Genomic DNA, 21,660 nt, shown 5'->3' with positions numbered 1-21,660 from the left:
ATAAATGGGGCAAGAATGGAAACAGTGACAGACTTTATTTTCTTAGGCTCCAAAATGACTCCAGATGGTGAAATTAAAAGACACTTGCTCCTTGGAAGGAAAGCTACGACCAACCTAGACAGCACATTAAAAAGCAGAGACATTACTTTGCCGACAAACGTTCGTTTAGTCAAAGCTATGGTTTTTCCAGTAGTCATGTATGGATGTGAGAGTTGGCCCGTGAAGAAGGCTGAACGCCAAAGAATCAATGCTTCTGAACTGTGGTGTTGGAGAAGACTCTTGAGAGCCCTGTGGACTGCAAGGAGATCCAACCAGTCCATCCTAAAGCAAATCAGTCCTGAATATTCATTGGAAAGACGGATACTGAAGCTCCAATACTTTGGCCAACTGATACGAAGAACTGACTCTTTGGAAAAGAACCTGATGCTGGGGAAGACTGAAGGCAGGAGGAGAAGGGGATGACAGAGGATGAGACGGTTGGATGGCATCACCGACTCGATGGACATGAGCTTGGGCAGGATCCAGGAGTTGGTGATGGACGGGGAGGCCTGGCGCGCTGCAGTCCAAGGGGTCGCAAAGGGTCAGACACAGAGTGACTGAACTGACTGACAGGGGCGGGGGCAAGAGTTGGCTCGAGAATCAGACCATTGACTCAAAAATGAAAACCACACATTGGTTTCAGCAGCTCTGCGGGTGCCTAAGGCAAAAAGAAACTATCCAAGCGCTCAGAGGAAAAAGGCGAGGCTTTGAATGGCACAGCAACCCTGAGGGCTGACATTTCAAGAACAAGGAAGTCAGGAGATAATGGACTGGCGCCTGTGAAATGCTGAAAAACAAATACCCACCAGCCTGGAATTCTATACCCAACAAAAACACTCTTCCAAAGTGAAAGCAAAATAAAGACTTTTAGGGCAAATGGAAATGAGACAACTCATCACCCACACACAGGAACTAAAAAATATTAAGGCAGTCCTTTGAGAGAAAGAAAAGTAGTCTCTGACGGAAATATAAGAAACAAGTAGAGACCAACAGTGAGGTAACACTGAGGGTAAATATTAACTCTACGATGATGATAATGCCAAAAATATACCTAAAATTTTAAAGGATAACAGTGACAAGGAGGAAACAGTCGTGTCAGGGAGGCAGTAAAAGTACTAAGTTAGACTTGAATGTAGAACACGCGCTGTATCTGCGAATGTACACCCGATCACCTGACAGAGGCGTAGAGACCTAGAGAAACACTTCATCCTTCTAACAGAAGGCACGCGAGAAGGACACAGAATAGGTGGGACGAGCAGAAAACAAACAGCAACATGGTACCTATACACTGAAATATCAAAATTATAAAAAGAGCAAATACTCTCATTGAGAGATAAAAAGGGCCAAACTGATTAAAATTAAAACCATACACTATTCACAGAGATATGTGTTAAGATGGAAGACCACAGACAGGTGAAAGTAAAAGATACCCAGGCAAACAAGGACAGAAAACTGATGTGGCAATATCACTGTCCAATAGTGTCTAAAGTAAGAAGCATTACTAGCAATAAAAGAAGCATCTCATACTGACACAAGTTCAGTCTAGCAAGAAGATGAGGATTCTAAACTTGATTGTACCTAATAACATAACCTCTCCACCATGACCCGTCCGTCCTGGGTGGCCCCACACGGCACGGCGTAGTTTCATTGAGTTAGACAAGACTGTGGTCCGTGCGATCAGATCGGCTAGTTTTCTCCGATTATGGCTTCAGTGTGTCTGCCCTTTCATGCCTTCTCGCAGCACCTACCATCTTACTTGGGTTTCGCTTACCTTGGACGTGGGGTATCTCTTTATGGCTGCTCCTTACCTTGGACGAGGGGTATCTCCTCGTGACAGAATGTGGTCCACTGGAGAAGGGAATGGCAAACCACTTCAGTATTCTTGCCGTGAGAACCCCATGAGCAGTATGAAAAGGCAAAATGATAGGATACTGAAAGAGGAACTCCCCAGGTCGGTAGGTGCCTAATATGCTACTGGAGATCAGTGGAGAAATAACTCCAGAAAGAATGAAGGGACGGAGCCAAAGCAAAAACAAGACACAGTTGTGCATGTGACTGGTGACAGAAGCAAGGGCCGACGCTGTAAAGAGCAATATGGCATAGGAACCTGGAATGTGAGGTCCATGAATCAAGGCAAATTGGAAGTGGTCAAACAGGAGATGGCAAGAGTGAATGTCAACATTCTAGGAATCAGCAAACTGAAATGGACAGGAATGGGCGAATTTAACTCAGATGACCATTATATCTACTACTGTGGGCAGGAATCCCTTAGAAGAAATGGAGTAGCCATCATGGTCAACAAAACAGTCCAAAATGTAGTACTTGGATGCAATCTCAAAAATGACAGAATGATCTCTGTTCGTTTCCAAGGCAAACCATTGAATATCACAGTAATCGAAACCTATGCCCCAACCAGTAACGCTGAAGAAGCTGAAGTTGAATGGTTCTATGAAGACCCACAAGACCTTTTAGAACTAACACCCAAAAAAGATGTCCTTTTCATTATAGGGGACTGGGATGCAAAAGTAGGAAGTCAAGAAACAGCTGAAGTAACAGGCAAATTTGGCCTTGGAGTACAGAATGAAGCAGGTCAAAGGCTAATAGAGTTCTGCCAAGAGAACGCACTGGTCAGAGCAAACACCCTCTTCCAACAACACAAGAGAAGAGTCTACACACGGACATCACCAGATGGTCAACACCGAAATCAGATTGTTTATATTCTTTGCAGCCAAAGATGGAGAAGCTCTGTACAGTCAGCAAAAACAAGACCGGGAGCTGACTGTACTTCAGACCATGAACTCCTTATTGCCAAATTCAGACTTAAATTGAAGAAAGTAGGGAAAACCACTAGACCATTCAGGTATGACCTAAATCAAATCCCTTATGGCTATACAGTGGAAGTGAGAAATAGATTGAAGGGACTAGATCTGATAGAGAGCCTGATGAACTATGGATGGAGGTTCGTGACACTGTACGGGAGACAGGGATCAAGACCATCCTCATGGAAAAGAAATGCAAAAAGGCAAAATGGTTGTCTGAGGAGACCTTACAAATAGCTGTGAAAAGAGAAGTGAAAAGCAAAGGAGTAAAGGAAAGATGTTCCCATTTGAATGCAGAGTTCCAAAGAATAGCAAGGAGAGATGAGAAAGTCTTCCTCAGTGATCAATGCAAAGAAATAGAGGAAAACAACAGAATGGGAAAGACTAGAGATCTCTTCAAGAAAATGTGAGATACCAAGGGAACATTTGATGCAAAGATGGGTTCGATAAAGGACAGAAATGGTATGGACTTAACAGAAGCAGAAGATATTAAGAAGAGGTGGCAAGAATACAGAGAAGAACTGTAGAAAAAAGATCTTCACGATCCAGATGATCACCATGGTGTGATCGCTCACCTAGAGCCAGACATCCTGAAATGTGAAGTCAGGTGGGCCATAGAAAGCATCACTATGAACAAAGCTCGTGGAGGTGATGGAATTCCAGCTGGGCTATTTCAAATCCTGGAAGATGATGCTGTGAAAGTGCTGCACTCAATATGCCAGCAAATTTGGAAAACGCAGCAGTGGCCACAGGACTGGAAAAGGTCAGTTTTCATTCCAATCCCAAAGAATGCTCAAACTACCGCACGATTACACTCATCTCACATGCTAGTAAAGTAATGCTCAAAATTCTCCAAGCCAGGCTTCAGCAATACGTGAACCGTGAAATTCCAGATATTCAAGTTGGTTTTAGAAAAGGCAGAGAAACCAGAGATCAAATTGCCAACATCTTCTGGATCATCGAAAAAGCAAGGGAGTTCCAGAAAAACCTCTGTTTCTGCTTTATTGACTATGCCAAAGCCTTTGACTGTGTGGATCACAATAAACTGTGGAGAATTCTGAAAGAGATGGGAATACCAAATCACCTGACCTACCTCCTGAGAAACCTGTGTGCAGGTCAGGAAGCAACAGCTAGAACTGGATGTGGAACAACAGACTGGTTCCAAATAGGAAAAGGAGTATGTCAAGGCTGTATATTGTCACCCTGCTCTTTTAACTTATATGCAGAGTACACCATGAGAAACGCTGGGCTGAAAGAAGCACATGCTGGAACCAAGACTGCCGGGAGAAATATCAATAACCTCAGATATGCAGATGACACCACCCTTAATGCAGAAAGTCAAGAGGAACTCAAGAGCCTCTTGATGAAAGTGAAAGAGGAGAGTGAAAAAGTTGACTGAAAGCTCAACATTCAGAAAACTAAGATCATGGTATCTGGTCCCATTACTTCATGGGAAATAGATGGGGAAACAGTGGAAGCAGTGTCAGACTTTATTTTGGGGGGCTCCAATATCACTGCAGATGGTGATTGCAACCATGAAATTAAAGAATGCTTACTCCTTGGGTGGAAAGTTGTGACCAACCTAGACAGCATATTACAAAGCAGAGCCATTACTTTGCCAACAAAGGTCCATCTAGGCAAGGCTGTGGTTTTTCCAGTGGTCATGTATGGATGTGAGAAATGGACTGCGAAGAAAGCTGAGCACCGAAGAATTGATGCTTTTGAACTGTGGTGTTGGCGAAGACTCTTGAGAGTCCCTTGGACTACAAGGAGATTCAACCAGTCCATCCTGAAGGAGATCAGTCCTGGGTGTTCACTGGAAGGACTGATGCTGAAGCTGAAACTCCAGTATTTTGGCCACCTCATGCAAAGAGTTGACTCATTGGAAAAGACCCTGATGCTGGGAGGGATTGGGGGCAGGAGGAGAAGGGGACGACAGAGGATGAGATGTCTGGATGGCATCACTGACTCGATGGCCATGAGTCTGAGTAAACTCTGGGAGTTGGTGATGGAGAAGGAGGCCTGGCGTGCTGTGATTCATGGGGTCGCAAAGAGTCAGAGACGACTGAATAACTGAACTGAACTGCATAATATAACCTCAAAATAGCAATACATAAATACTGACAGAAAGAGAAAAGGACTAACAGCCAAGTTCACAATCGCAGTGGGAGACGTTAAAGACACATCTGTCATGGAACTGGGCTCCCTGGGACGTAGTCACCTGCACCCATGAAGTACCTGAAATGCAGCTGGCTCTACAATGCGATGTGCTGCAAGCGTGAAACACACACTGGAGTTTAAAGACGTAGCAAAAAAAAAGAACAGAAAATAGTTCGTTAGGTTTTATCATGTTGATTACACACTGAAATGATCATATTTTGGGTGTGATAAAATCAAATATATTACAGATAATTTCACCTACTTCTGCTTACTCAACGTGGCTACCGAAATCTGAATTGACAAACCTGACCTAACTGATATGCACGAAACACTGCATTCCCCCTGATACACATTATTTTCTAGAGCCCAAGGAAGAAATAAGAAAATGAAGATATATTGGGCCATTAGGGAAGGTTGAATTATTTCAAAGGACTGAAATAATGCAGGGTATACTTAGGGATTGCAATGGGATGACGATTTACGTGCCCTCAAACTTCACCCTGCACGTGGAGATGATACTAGGAGGCACGGCTTCTGGGAGGCGTCAGGTCAGGAGGGAATGGGCTCCCGTGCTGGGAGGACAGAGAGAAGCAGGCAGTCTAGGAATCAGGAAACAGGCCTCACCAGACGTGGCACCTGCTGGTGATCTTGGGACTTCCCAGCCTGCAGGACTCTAAGAAACAACTTTCTGTTGTTTAGCAGCTAGTCTGTGGGATTTGTAACAGTAGCCCAAAAAGACTAAGATGGGGCTCTTCACGGAATTAAGCTAGGAATCATAAAAGGGTCACTAGAAAAACCTCCCCAAACACTGGGAAGTTAAATGACATACTTCATACTTCTTGAAGAATTTCATGAATAATAATTTTTTAAAACACAATGAAAATTAGAAAAGACTTTTCCATAAAAGATAATGAAAATCTGCCTCATTCAAACTTCTGGGACGCAGCGAACTGTGTTTAGAGGGTAACTTAAAGCCTTAAACACATATACTGGAAAAGAAGGAAGGCTAAAAATCAATTAAGCCTCTAGCCCAAGAAACCAGAAATAAAGAATAGCACATGAAACACAAGGCAGATGGAAGAAAAAGGAGCAGAAAATAAGGAAACAGAAAGCAAATATGAAATTTTTTAAGCAAAGCCAAAAGTTGGCTCTTTGAAAGGACTGATAAAAATGAAAAAGCCCTAGAGAAGCTGATTAAGAAAAAGAGACAGAGCACAAACCACCAGTATCAAGATTTTTTAAAAGGGGAGACAACACGTCTTGCAGATAAGAAAGATATCATGAGCCACAGTTCACTTACTATTGGAGAGTCTGCTGGCCTCCATCAATTCCTAGCAGGGGGGAAATGCTTTACCTAAAAAGATCCGAGAAGACGTACAAAATCAGAAATTTTTATTTGCATGAAAAAAATTAAATCGGAAATAAAAGCCTCCCCACAATGAAACCAACAGGTGTTGCCAATCAATTCTTCCAAACATCGAGGGAAGGAAACAGCAATCTCACAGGAACTCTCGGGGTAAACAAGGAATATGCTCCTCGTTTTATAAGACTAGCATAACCGTGATACTAAACTCAACAAGGAAAAGAAGTACAAGAAGGTCAAATTACTGACTCTGAGGACAGATGAAATAATCCTAAATAAAACACTACCAAATACAATCCAATAAAAGGAGAATATATTGAGATCAGGTTGGGATGGTTTTACAATCACAAAATTTGTTTAAAGTTAAATCACCATATAAAAGAACAATCACCCATTTCAAAATCTGCAGAAAATAAACTGAAGAAAATTTAATGTAATAATTTTAGTTCATGAGTAAGAAAAAAGTCATAGCACACTAACAGGAGAATTTACATATTTTGATAAAAATATCTACGTAAAAGCTAATACCATAGGTGATGGTGAAATACTGAAGGCTTTTCCTCTGGTAATTGTCAGGAAACCTCTGGCCCTTATTAATTCCTGAATATTCAGGAATTAAGAGGAGAGGCACACCTTTCCTGGGGCTGAGGAATCCAGGCATTTCTTTTGTTAGTTTCTCATTACGGTGATAAGTACCCTCTTCTCTCTTTGGTAGGGATCGCCTTGTGTTTTTTAAGTCTGGAATTTTAAACTTTATCTTTGCTGAGAATAACTACTTTGTAAGACAGTATATATGCGCATGCCATGTTGATTAAAACAGCTTTGCTCCATCAGAGCTTTGGTCCCCGTGTCTGTCTGTCTTTCTTTTTCTTCCTCTCTCTCTCTTTCTGGCTGATTCCCTGGAGCGCGGAAGCCGGCTACGTGACCCAGGGAATGTTAGCCTCTTTACTTCCTTCACTCTCTCATCGTCGACTCCGGACCACCAAGTTCCGCTCCATTAAAGGACCAACAGATAATGGCAAAGAGACAAGGGCACTGGTTCTCACTACTTCTGTTCACCACTGTACTGGAGATCCTTGTCCGTACAACAAGGTAAGAAAAAGAAAAGGGTTATCACAGTTGGAAAGGGGGGAAAAGCACTTATTTGCAGACATAACTGTGTATACATAAAAAAATACAATAAGAATTATTTGAAATAAATGGGTTTAAGAAGTGAATATAGAAGTCAGTTCTATATATATTAGGCACTTATAATTGCACTGAAAATATCAAGATATCTAATTAAAAATGTACAAGACACAGAGCAAACTACAAACTTCTAAGATAAGTTAAAGAAGATCTAACAAAATGGAGAGCTACATATATACATTGTATTCATGGATTATGCTGCTGCTGCTGTTAAATCGCTTCAGTCGTGTCCGACGCTGTGCGACCGCATAGACGGCAGCCCACCAGGCTCCGCTGTCCCTGGGATTCTCCAGGCAAGAACACTGGACTGGGTTGCCATTTCCTTCTCCAATGTGTGAAAGTGAAGTCACTCAGTCGTGTTCGAGTCTTAGCGACCCCATGGACTGCAGCCTACCAGGCTCCTCCGTCCATAGGATTTTTCAAGCAAGAGCACTGGAGTGGGTTGCCATTGCCTTCTCCATGAATTATAAGAACAACATTAAGATACACACACACACAGAGTTAACTGTGTCAGGTGATGTGTATGTTGGGCAATCATTCCATGACGTCCATGGGCATCAACTCATCACAATGTAGACGTGAACACACAGAAACCGTGTCTGTCAATGACTCCTTAGTGAAGCTGGGGTTCTAAAATCAGCGCCTGGCACCTGGTAGCTGGCAGGTGTGGAAACCCGGGCTCACGTGCAGACTGTACAGTCTTAACCACAGGTGAGACCTCAGGCAACCCAGCAACTCTCCATTTTTCTCTTTTCTCTGTTCCCCTTGCCATTTGTGTTTAACAGACTCTCAGTATCGAGTGAGCAGGGTCAATGCAGCAATAATCTTTCCCCATCTAAGGCATGCACATGTAACACCAGCAGTCTTCCCAATTGCCCTGAGATAACTGGGGTGCCGCATCACAAAAAAGCAAGGAAACACGACATTCGCCGGGACAGAGCTGCCCAACGGCAGTGCAGACTATGGTCCACCAAGGTGAACCCCAGGGGCTAGGAGCCCACACTGGGCCCCCCAGCTTGAGGTCACACTTGCCTTTCCACCATTCTGAAGGTCCTGGCAGAAGAAAGCCAGGCCACGGAAGGGGGGTGGTGTGGCCAGGCCGTGGGACTCAGGGCAGGACTGACTTGGGTCAGTGCTGGGCTCCACGTCCAGTCACCACCCTTGAAGTGTACAAACTTCTTGGGATCATTGTAGGTTTGTGGCAAACAGCAATGGAGCCAAAGTCATGTAGGGTGGCTTTTAAGGAAAAAACCTCACTGAGGATTCACTCAGCGCCAGCCTCGGGCCCTAGTGAGATGCAGACTCCTGGTCATCTCTGGCTATGCCTGCAGCCCGCCAGGGCAAGGGGGGCCTCCTGGACACCGGGTGCCACGTGGGGTTCTTCCCCCACTTTGAGTGAAGGGCTGCACCCGCCTGGATGACCCCAACTCACCCCTCCACCTCTGATGCGGAGGCCCCCGTGCCTCCCACGACCGGAGGACCCAGCCTCTCCCAGGGCCTCCGTGTCACTGCACAGGCCTTGTCGACGCGGCCCCAGCAGGCAGGGTGAGGCCTGTGTGGAGCCTCCCAGGTCTCGGGCCTCGCCGCACACCTCGGGGCCGTGCAGGGGCACCACGTGTCCATTGAACGAGTGGATGAGGGCCCCTAACAATGACAGTGATGACGACGACGAGGAGGAGGTGAAGGGGGCTGAGATCCAAGTGTCAGTCACTGATTCAGGCCTCTGTGCGTATGAACTCATTTAACCTCATGACAAGGTTGTGTGCATATGGGGGGGCGGGGGAATGGCAGGTCCTGCCAGTGCTCTCACCTCGGAGCCGGCAAGTTCACTCTCAGTGTCCAGGGGCGGCTACAGCCACTGGCCACAGACTGGGCAACTTTAACACAAATTCATTCTCCCCAAGTTCTACAGTCAGAAACCTGTGATCAACGTGTGGGCAGGGCTGAACTCCCTCAAGAGGCTCCAGGGGAGGGTCCCTCCGGCCTGGTCCAGCCCGTGGGGTCCCCAGGCCTCCCTGGGCTTATGGCCACATCACCCCAACCTCTACGTCTATCTGCACAAACCTTCTCCCCTGGGTGGCTCTGTGCTTCAGATCACCCCCTCTTCTCTTCCAAAGACACCTGTCATTCAATTTAGGGTCCACAAGCGTCCCAGGTGATCTGGTGCAGAGGTCAGTAACTTACTTCCATCTGCTGAGATCTTTCATCGGAGTAAGTCACCTTTGCAGGCTGCAGAAGGATAGACGGCTTTCAGGGCCACCACTCAGCCCACCATACTTGTCATGAAGCCACATGAAGAAACCATACTTGTCAGGAAGCCTCACTGGGCTTGGTGCAGGGAGCTTCGAAGAAGCAGGACTCTAGGACCTCAGTCCCGAGGCTGCCTCAAGAAGACAGCTAGGATCAGGCCCCTCGGGCACAGCGACCAGATGAGCAGGGCTCAGAGGTGTGCTGGAGGGCGTGGGGCTCGCCTGCAGGGAGCCTGAGGCCTGCCATGATGCCCCAGGGCAGGGGGACACAGCGTGTGCATTTGGGAATGCACACATCTCAGCTCGGACGAGGGGAGGCAGGCCCGGGGGCTCAGGCCAGGGGAGCCCAGACCGTCCTGCTGCCCTCAAGGGGCAGGTCAGAAGAGCACAGGAGGGAGCCGTGTTTCAGCGACCTGGATCGCAGTCAGTCTGCTCCTCTGCCGTCTCTGAGAATTACTCGGCCTCTGTGAGCCCACCTTTTGCTCCTCTGCAAAATTCGCCATCCGTGACTTGCTTCACAGGCGGGGGGAGTTCCTGGTGCTCTCAGCACCCCCGCCCAACCCGGTGGCTGAGGCTTGCCTCTTCTCCATGACCTTGAGGCCTCTAAGACCACCCCTGCACAGACTCTGTTTGCAAAGAAGCTGGAAGGTGCTTCACCTGCCCTAGGAAGACCTGGGGCACCAAAGCCTCTAGCCTGGGGGCTCCTGGGTGGGGCTGACCACATGGGGCGCTAGGAATGACCGCAGATGCCCCCATAAGTTCCTGTTAGAGCCCAGGTTTATTTTTTAGTGCTCTGCTCAGCCTCACGCAAAGACCCAAAGTACATTCCCCCGAGTCCGTGGAGATTTCTCTCAATGGTGGTCAAGAAGCAGTGCCGGGCCGGCATCGCTGGGAAACACGCTCCGCTGTTTATGTGAGCGACAGGGTCCCTCCCAGAAAAACAGCTGGCAGGATCGGGAAAGGGTCGTGGGATTCGGTGAACACGGGATGTCCTCGTTCTTACACACATGGGAGGTTTTAAACCCTGGCGGCCAGCCTGACAGCAGTCTGCTCCCGATGGGGAGAAACCGAGAGACGCCGGTCCGCTCCCCGAGCCAGATGCCCCAGAGCGGAGGCTTCTGTCCAGACCGGCCCCTTGGGTGGGGAGTCTGGAGGCCACAGAACCGCAGGGGCCTTGAGCCTTGGCATGGACGTGTGGAGAGCCAAGGGGCTCGGGGAAGGGACAGAGTCAGAGTGGACTTGCAATGGACTGCCACCAAAGGCTGGACAAAGACAAGAAATAAAACAAATGTCACACCTTAATGTTCCTAAAGAGCCAAGAAGGCCCAGAAGAGTGATCAGGACTGTGCCGTCCAAGGTGGGGAGTGTTCGGGGAGGCTCGCCCAGCACAGACTGGACAGGGTTAAACCTCCACTCCTGGCTCAACTCACAGGAACAGAGACCCAACCACAGTCGTTCCCGGCACTTTATTTGAGAAGGAAGAAGGGAATCACAAAACAAGCAAAGACGTCCCCGCGAGGGATTCCTGGTGCTCGAGGACGCCAGGGCCCCTCTCCGTCCCCTCGGCTGCCCGAGCCTGCGTATTGTATATCATGGCCACCCGTCTCCGCTGAAGGGCGGGCTCCAAGGTTGTTGCAAGGTTGGCCTCAGTGAGACTGAGCATGGGGTCCCTAGCTGCCCCCAGAGGGCTTCCGGGCAGCACGCCTCCCCGCCCACCCTGACCCCACAGCTGCTGCCTAACCCAGAGGGCTCCCTCACTGCCATCAGGGAATTAGGGGGTGCCGAGAGCTCAGGCCCGAGGGTGCTGGGGGGCCTCCACAGCATCCTGTGTGTGCACCCCTCCCCGGCTCACGGTCCAGCTACGGGAAGCGTGTGTACACGGCAGGGACACACAGGACGGCTCCAGAGCACCGGTGGGAGGCCTGGGCTGGACATCTGACCACTTCCCCCTCTGTGCCCTCGGCTTCCTCAGCACCAAGGGTAACCCCACCGCAGGAGGGCCTCTGAGGCCAGGGCTGCTCTGTGGGAGGGGTCGTGTTCGCCTCGAATGTGCTCAAGGCACGTGATGCCCGGTCAGTCCCTAATGACCGGGCGCACTCTTGGCAGCCCTGGGGCCTGCCTGCTGTTCATGTTGGCACCGGGGTCCCGTGTGGGTGTGAGCTGGAAGGTTGGTTCCACGTTGGATCTATCAGCTCAGGTGACCGACGTGCCCCCAGGAGGGACAGCGTCTGGCGCAGGGTGGGCCTCATCCTCCTTCTCCTGATCGGCGCCAGGACCACCCTCCGTCCAGTCTCAGAGGTGGAAGACAGCGACCCTTTCTCGGTCACCTGAACATGTCATCTCACGAGAGTCCGGCTTGATGATATCTGCTGAGTGATCCAGGAGGGCCGGGGGGACAGTCCCCCTGCGGTCTTTCCCCGACCTCTGGCCGCATCGCTGGGTTCACTATAATACTCAAGGACAAGGGGTAGGATGGGACCACCACTGGGGTCTGACCCTGCGTTGCTCACGCCCGCCCTCCACCTGGAAGGCTCCCAGAGCCGACAGGAAAGTGCTCAGTCCCTGGGCAAGGGTCAGCAGGGAGGCATTTCTGCACCGTGCTTCCTGCTGACCACATCTGCACCGCCCGGGAGGAGCTGCTGCAGTTACTCGGGCGCGGTCACATGGGGCACTGGCATAAGCATGCCTTCGACACATCCTGGACATGGTACCCTGACTGTCTCCAGTGAGCCTGGACGCAGAACGCGCTGTCTGAACGAGCTGGGGCCGCCGGACTGGCGGGCGGATTTACCCCTCAGCTCTTGGCGTAGGGTCTGGCTCCCAAGGCCTGGCTTGTTGAAGGAATAAAAGACATGTATTCATTCACAGGCCTACTTTGATGATGAGTGGGTAGATTACTCAGATCCAGCCTCTCATGGCAAACAATTGAAAAAAAAAATAGTGTCACTCACTAAAGTTGCCGAAGATCTGAGAAGACCCAGAGGAGCAACTGCCCAGATGGGGAGTCTAACAGAAGATACCTCCCTCCGGATGGAGCTGGACTCCCAGGAGATGACACTTTCAGGTGACCCAGAAAGGGCCTCCCTCCTCCAGCCCCGGGAATTACAAGGAAGGTGGTCCTGGTGCCAAGCAGGACAAGGAACGGGTGAGGAACCCAGTGAGTCCAGGCACGTCAGCCTGTGACCTTGGCTCAATGTGTTCCTATCCATAACGCCCTCAGATGAGTGGAGAATGCAAGTGCCAAGTCTTTCTGGATAAGGGCACCTTCTTCCCAGGCTTGGGAACTACCCCACGGTTTGTGGAAGGCTGGTGGCCAGTGGGGAAAGCGCCAGGCCCACCAGGATGAAAGACAGCTGGAGGAGAACCAGCAGAAGTGACCCCCTCAGCTTGGGATCCTGAGAGGATTAGATGGATAATAAATCTAATAAACTGGTTAAGCTTTCCTCGTTTACAGAAATAAACCTCAAGATAGAAAGGTCCTGCAAAGGACAGGAAACCATTAAAAAAATGACACAGCCAACTTGGAAAAGAACCAAACAGAACGTGCAGAAATAAAAAAGTGTCATAACGAGAAGCGAAAATAGTAGACACTTTTGAAGACCTTGACCTCTTCAGGAACGGGAGACGCATGGGCACAGAGCAGGAGCAACCTGGTAACTATGCAGCCCCTGCCCGCCCCCTGCTCTCCAGGAAGAAAGCCCAACCCTGATCTGCAGCTGGATCATGTGCCAATTTCCAAGGTGCACATACTCCTGCCGTGGCCTGATTCATGTACCAAAGGGTTTACACCTGGCTGGCAGAGTTCCCGAGGAGCCAGAAAGAGCTGACTCTGGCACACAACCGGCCTAGAGACATGGGAGGACGTCAGAACCCCAACCTGAAGGGCACAGATTTCAGCCCGACCACCTGGGACCCGGGCGGAGCTGTCCTTGAGGAACTTTAAAGACTAGAGTCTGAAAACATGTCCAGAATTCACTTTATAACAAGTATACTTCCACAAAACCAAGAGAGGCCCAAAGGAAGCCAGGTGGGGTGTATAAAAGCCTTAGCGCTTAAGACTCAAGAGACATAAAAACTTTAGGGATAAAGAAGTGAATGTGTAATGGTGGAATTATGAATATAAATATGAATAGCTTTGGGACTAGACAACGGACCCTGACACCTCACTGTAGGAGAGGTTCATGGCATAGGCACTGAGCCTGGGGATAGGAGTGAGATGGGGGCTGAAGACCACATTTTGTTGTTGTTCAGTCACTAAGTCACGTCCGACTCTTTGAGACTCCATTGACTGCAACACACCAGGCTTCCCTGTCCTTCACCATCTCCCAGAGCTTATTCAAACTCATGTCCATGGAGTCAGTGATGTCATCCAACCATCTCATCCTCTGATGCCCCCTTTTCTGCCTGCCCTCAATCTTTCCCAGCATCAGGGTCTTTTCCAATGAGTCAGCTCTTCACATCATTTGGTCAAAGTATTGGAGCTTCAGCTTCAGACATCAGTCCTTCCAGTGAATATTCATGGCTGATTTCCTTTAGGATTGACTGGTTTGATGTCCTTGCAGTCCAAGAGACTCTCAAGAGTCTTCTCCAACACCACAGTTCAAAAGCATCAATTCTTTGGTGCTCAGCCCTCTCTACAGTCCAGTTCTCACGGTTCAGGGCAGAGTCTCACGTGAGGACCCAGCATCCAAGTTCAAGTGCTGGCTCTGCCCCTGTGGGGCCCAGGGCCCTTGATCTCTTTGCCCCACCTCTCAGAGCCTCAGTTCCTTCCCTCGATAAAGGGATCTGACCCCTCTACCACAATCCGGGTCAGGATGCCCACACCGGGTGCAGTGGGAATGGGGTTCTGCGTCCGGGCCGACAAGTCCCTGAGAACATCTGGTGCTGCACTGTCCTTACACATGGAGCTGCTGAAATTAGACTTCAGGTGCCTCAAAGTCGACAACCCCCACCCCGATGTCCAGGCTATGAGGAGGGACCACCGCCCCCCCAACTCCATACGCATCACCACACTGAGCCAAGTCTGGGAACGGTCTCGGACACCAGCTCATGCCCACAAGGCCTCAACTGGAAAGGGCAAGAAACGTGCCCTTCCCCCCACCCCGTGTCCACGGCAGCCCTGCCCACCCCCAGCAGGGAGGACGTGCCATCACCTCCATTCTAGAGACGGAAAAACTGAGGTCCCGAGAGGGGAAGCCACTTGCCTGAGGCTGCTCAAGCCCCAGGAAGTGGCCGGGCGGGGTCTGGACCCACACACATGGCCTCAGAGGGGCTGGGTGGGGTCTGAGCTGGCCTGGGAGCTCAGGTACCCTCACCGCCTAACCGGGGGTCCTGGAGTCTGGTGTGGAGGCGGCTTTCATCCTCCAACAGGCAGCTCCTCGCCTGCTTTTCAAAAACCAACATCCACAAAGCCGGGAAAGAGATGCCGCCGTGGCTCACACCAGCTCTGGGGAGGAACGGGGAGAAACTGCAGCCCGCCAGCCTTGGGGTGCGGTGGCGAGCCCCGAACGGCAACATGAAAGCAAACTGGCCTTGTATAGTTCACGTGTCTGCAGCCTTCACAATTCTGCCAAAACCGGAGTCAAGCTCAACATGAGGGCAGTGCGGGCCTCTGTCACCTCCGGTACACAGCTGGGATTTTCCTGTGTGGCCTTCTCGGCAATGACCACTGGGCATAAATAATGCCCTGGCTTTGAGGTTGGACTTGAAAAATGCTGATGGGTTCCAGTTGCAAGGAAACATGTTGGCCCACAAGCGGCTCTTGTCCGTTTCCTGGGAACCCTGGCTGCAGACCCCAATGCCATCGGAGGGACAGGGTGGTGGGGGATGTGCAGAAGAGGCGCTCCTGCAGAAGGAAGGCCTAGGCCGCCTGCCTCCAGGACCTTTCTCCCACCATTTCCATCCTCTCTACTGTCACAGGGGTCTCTGACATGACACCCCTCCTGGACCCTCATGTGTGAAACTGACGTAGGGTGCCGTCTTCTGGATCAAGGTATCAGATCCTAATTTGACAACCAGGGCCCCTCTTGTGGGTGGCTGGGGAAGCAATATTTAGGCTGACTTCCTCTGGGCCCACAGTACCTGGTGGAGGGTGGAGGGCAAGTGGGTCACCTCTGATCACTGCCAGTCGGCCAGGCTCAGCCTCCATCCGTTCTGCACGCGAAGTTATGAGCACGTTTCTTCCTGACCCACCACTCCCCGCTCTGCTGGGTCCCTGGCCCGGGGCATCCAGTGTGTGTGCGGGTCTGTGTCTGGGCTACCTCTGGGGCACCAGACAGGGGATCGGGGACTTGCGTGGACACTGCGGAGGGGCATTCCTTGGGGAAGTTTGTGACGGCGCCTGGGAAACAGGCCTGCACGCTCCTCGCACCTCCAAGCATGGACCAGGGTCAGCAGTTTATACACCCTGGGAGCAGGTGAGAAGCGCAGTGTGGGGCACTCCTAGACCTGCTAACTCAGAACCTGCATCTTGACGACCTGAGGGGCTTCCGTGCACACCCTGGAACCCTGCACCGAGGCAGCCAGGCCAAGGCTTGGTCCCCGCCAGAACACCTGCCCTGCTCAGCCCAACAACCACGAGCCATGCCTCCCCTACCCAAGGCTGTACTCGAGGGGTCCCGCATGAACTCCCCCCACTCCTGGGATAACCGCTCGTGTGTAAAGTCTCAGCTTTGTTGCGGGATGACTGGTGCCCTCCAAAAGAGACACCCACACCTCAACTCTTCATATCTGCGAGGAGGGCTTTATTCGGAAATGGGATCTTTGCAGATGAAATCAAGTTAGGTAAGGTTACAGAGGATTAGGTGGGCCTTATGCAGAGTGATGGGTGTCTTTATAAGAGGCGGAGAAACACACAGAGAGGAGGCCGTGTGAGGGGTAAGCAGACGCTGGGGGGCTATGGCCACAAAGCCAGGAATGCCTGGAGCCCCCGAAAGTGGAAGAGCCGGGAGTGATGCTCCCCCAGAGCCCGGGTCGGGGTCCCGGTTCTGTTGACCCTCGGCTTTAGACTTCTGGCCCCCAGAACTGGGAGAGAGTCGGTTCGTATTGTTTTAAGCCTCCCCGCCACCCCAGTTTGTGGATGTCGGGATCAGAAGCCCCACCTGGGACACTCAATGTTCCGTGTCCCTAAAATCCACCAATTGATCACGACCTCAGCCAGGCCAGTCTTCCCCCGGTCATCACGGGATGTCTTCTCAACAATAAACCTCCTGACTTGGGAGAAAGGCTCGTGCTGCACACAGGGGCCTCGCCTGTGTGGGGCTCAAAGCCCATGTTGCCTCGGAGCGGCTCAGCCTCACACACTTGCTGGCCCAGGGGGAGCAAAGGGGATCACACCCCTCTGCGCCCCTGTGACCTCCACACCCTGCCTGGTCACAACTGCAGACGACCAGGCCAGCAGACATTTCAGGAGGGCGGACTTGCTCATCTGCCCCCATTCCTCTTGCTTCACTGTCCTTTTGCATCCCCCCATCCCTGCTCCTGGGCTTCCCTTGGGCCTCTCTTGTGATTTAGCCGGTAAAGAATCTGCCTGCAATGCGGGAGACCTGGGTCCGATCCTTGCGTTGGCAAGATCCCCTGGTGAAGGGAAAGGCAACCCACTCCAGTATTCTGGCCTGGAGAATTCCATCGACTCTATAAGTATAGTCTATGGGGTCGCAAAGAGTTGGACATGACTGAGCAACTTTCATTTCATTCATCCCTGCTCCTGGTCAAGCCTGTCCAGCTAGCCCTCATGTTGGAGTCCAAGCAACACTGGTGACATCTGAGGACATTTTTGGTTGTGTTTAGGAATGCTGCAAGATATCAAATGCCAGCAACCCCAAGCTGAGAAATCCCACTTTAAGACTCTTCATCTTTTGGGGGTCATTGTTTGAGTATCCAATGGAGTCCATGGATTTCTTTCTCCCTGGGGAAGACGCATAAGCCCCAAATTCGTTTCACAATGAGCAAGGTGGTGGGGCTGGGCTCTCTCCTAGGCTATCTTGTTCTCCAAACCCTCTCACTTGTAATCAGAGCACCCCATGAATGAGTCATCCCGGGCATCTGTCCGCTAATGGTGCTGGCTGGACCCGCGCACACCCTGCACGCTGCCTGTGCCTGGCAGCCCCTGAATAGAGCAGGGGAAGGCAACAGGCTTCCTGGGGCCTGACTCATCTCAGGGGAAAGCTTGGGGCTGCAGCGGCCATGGAAGAGTCGGTTATGATCTGAAGACACCACAGGAAGATGGCCCATGCTCAGCGCCAGCTTTTTGAAATCTTGAATCGTTTCGTTTATGCCACGGTAACAGTTTCATCTAAAAAAGGCCCAATCAGGGACTTCCCTGGTGGCCCAGCAGTTAACACTCTGCCTTCCTATGCAGGGAGTGTGGGTTCAGTCCCTGGTTGGGGAACTAAGATCCCTGCAAGCCTCGAGGTGTGGCCCCCCAATTGTTTTTTAAAAAAGGTCCAACCAACTGCTGAGAAACTTTTAAGGCTCTAGAACCAAATTATCACTGAAATTTGGGGTCACTGTGATGTTGTGATTTGTACTAATAATAAGAAAGATATTTTTGGTCTTTGTCCCCCACTCCTGGCACAGAGCTCCTCACTCTGGGAATCTCTTAAGTGGGGAGAGCAATCAAGGTGTCTCTTGGTAGGTGAATGAGGTGACTGTTCCAAGAGTGCCTCCTTTCCAAAGAGGGGCATTGCTTGCCAGGGTAAGGAAGCACTTGGTTAGAGGATTGGAACTTCCGGTCCCTCCCCCACACCACCTCCCCCACCAACTCCTGGGAAAGCCAGAAGGGCTTCTGGTTGAAGCCATCACCAACAGCCAGTGATTTAATCAATCGTGCTTGTGTGATGACTCCTCCATAAAAACCCCCAAACAGGGTCTGGACAGCTTCTGGGTTGATGAACACACGCAGATTTGGGGAAAGCGGGGCTTGGAGAGCTTGAAGTTCCGTGCCTCCCCTCCACACAGCCTGTCCTGTGCATCCCCTTCCATCTGCCCTTCCTGAGTTTATTACCTTTAACATTAAAGCTGTGACCTAGTAGGCAACTTGTTTCTCTGAGTTCCCTGACCACTCGACAAATGAATAGAATCCAAAGTAGTTAGAACCTCTGAATAGGTAGCCGGTGGGTCTAGGTGCAGGTGATAATCTGGGCTTGCAAATGATGGCTGGAGTGGTGGGAGGCTCTTGTAGGGCTGGGCTTTTAACCTGTGGGGTCTGGCACTACCCCCAGATAGGCAGTGTCCACACTGAGTTAAGTTGCAGGACCCCCAGCTGCTGTCAGAGAAGTGCTGGGTCGTGCCAGGGAAACAACGCATGCATGTTGGAACCGGGAGAAGCCTCGTCACTTATTAGTACGACTCGACCTTTTCTGGTGGCCATAACCAATGTCTTTATGCTTCATGTTTATTTCAAAGTGAGAAGTTTTAAAAAAGATATGTGTGGCGAAGGATTTGATTGGACTTGGACAGGCTCTTCTTTCTCCTTTGTGAGCATGGCCATTCCATTATTTTATGAGCAATAATGATAGATGACTGAATATTCACATCACCAGTGAGAATTTCCCGAGTACCAGACGCTAAGTGAAGCACTTTAGGATAAGCCAGGGATGTAATGACTTTTTTCCCAGGTGGCTCAGCAGAAAAGAACCCGCCAGGCAATGTAGGACCTGGAGGGGACCCGGGTTCAAACCCTGGGTCGGGAAGATCCCCTGGCGGAGCAAATGGCAGCCCATTTCCGTATTCTTGCCTGAAAAATTCCACGGATAGAGGGTCTTGGGGGCTACAGTCCACAGGGCTCCAAAGTGTCGGACACGAATGAGCACCTGAGCACGCGCAGAGCCATGGAAACACTGCTGGTGTCTCTGTTTGACAAACGCTGAACCCTCACTGCTGTTGTGGCTCAGTCATGCGACTGTGTCTCATTCTCTGCGACCCCATGGGCTGTATAGTCCATGGAATTCTCTAGGCCAGAATATTGGAGTGGGTTAGTGTTTCTCTTCTCCAGCGGATTTTGCTGACTCCCCACATATTGTAAGACTAAACTTGAGAATTCTTGTTTTTTATTTCATTTCAAATAGCCTTTGGGTATCTGAAAGGACCGTGTAGGTACTTTCAAGAGGTCTTCTGCAAAACAAAGCCCTTTCGGCAAATGTGGTCATGATATCCAGGTAGGCTTTGCTGTTGTGAGTGTCACATCTCAGCCAGAAGGCAGAGTCTGAGCTATTCCTCTGGCAGAAACAAATTCACAAAATAAACCAAGAAAGAGTGCGGGAAAAACAAACCACACCAACAACTGGAAACGCGTTCCTCCTGAGACAAAGCTAGAGAAAATCCCAATATCCTTATGGCCCAGAAACCCTCTTGGAAATGAATGTTCAGTAAGGAAGAGATGAAACATGTCAAGTTCGAAGGAGAGGTAATGCCCATGGCCAGTCTTGTCTAGAGACAGCCTGAGCGCTCAGATGAAGACACACACCAATGTAAACCCTTTGCACACAGCAGTGATGGTCATCACCATAGTTCGTGTTTAGTCTGATGACAACCTTCCCCGGGCACCACATAAGGGAGCAGACCTGGTTCTCTTCCGCTGCCCCCACACCATTCACTCAGGAAGTCAGATCAGGTGCTATCGGGCCCTGCCTGCCTGGCTGGCTCGTCCATGAGCTGTGACCACCTCCAGGGCAGGACTCTGCCTTCTCTTCTCTGTGCGCAGTGAACCTACACACAGTGGGCCTTCAGAACCTCAGGACACTCACCCCACCCCCACTATAGCCAGAACCTTCCCCAGGCATTAAAACAGCTGTGGAGTCACTTTGGCCCAAGCCCTGGCCCGGATCCCTGGAGCCTACTACAGCCTCTACAGCGAGAAAAATCAGGTCCTTTCTACACAGATTCCCAGCTGTCAGATCTGAGCTTTGGATTCACTGTCAGCTCTGTCGGTCCTGTGGCAGCCAGGTGGGCCGCGAAGCAGACAACGGAGCTCATGAGCTGAATATCAAGGGAGGCATTGAATGGACAGCGATGGATGCAACCTGTTGCAAACTGAGGGAGGTTCCCTGCATGTCTCAGAATAGGCCTCTGGTGTGCAAGTGTGGAGCAGGGCCCCCACAGTGCAAAGGAAAGAGAGGTACTCAGGGGCAAAGGCTCTTGGCCTCTCCTGTAGCAGCTCCAGTTGGTAGCTCGTGAACAGTGGACAGCCAATGTGGTCACCTGAGCGTGACTCTTATTCCCTCACAAAGTCAGAGAAAGGGGGCAGGGTGTGGGAGTACCCAGAGGGTGTGGTTGGGAGGATGAAGGGACGTGTCCTTCCTCTCTTCAGTGCAAACTGCTTCTGTGAGTCTCAGAGCTGCCAGAGGGCAGTTACCAAACCGGGTCCCCACAGTATCCAGTGTGGGCTGGGAGCCTTAGCCCTTGTCACATGAACAAGCCACACCACATGGCTTCCCTGAGTTCTAACAGCAGAATCTGGGGGTTTTGTCTAGCTACACACTTCCTTGCTGTAGCTGTGTTACCCACTCCTTTGAGCCCCACTTTTGTTTTCTAGAAAAAGGGCATCAATTGCGACTTTAGCAGGTTGCTACCTTAATCCTGTGAAGACTAATTAGGGAAATCCTACAAAGAATAGCTGGCCTTCAGAGAGATCAATGAATAGCTGGCCTTAAGAGACACTGGGCTTCTCTGATAGCTCAGCTGGTAAAGAATCCTCCTGCCATGCAGGAGACCCGGTTTGATTCTTGGGTTGGGAATCCTGATCCGCTGTAGAAGGGACAGGCTACCCACTCCAGTCTTCATGGACATCTCTGGTGGCTTCATGGTGGCTCAGCTGGTAAAGAATCTGATGGCAATGCGGGGG

The sequence above is a fragment of the Muntiacus reevesi genome, chromosome 15 (assembly GCF_963930625.1).
Source record: "Muntiacus reevesi chromosome 15, mMunRee1.1, whole genome shotgun sequence".
NCBI lineage: Eukaryota > Metazoa > Chordata > Mammalia > Artiodactyla > Cervidae > Muntiacus > Muntiacus reevesi.
The sequence above is the reverse complement of the archived record's forward strand: the minus strand, read 5'-3'. Positions refer to the sequence as shown.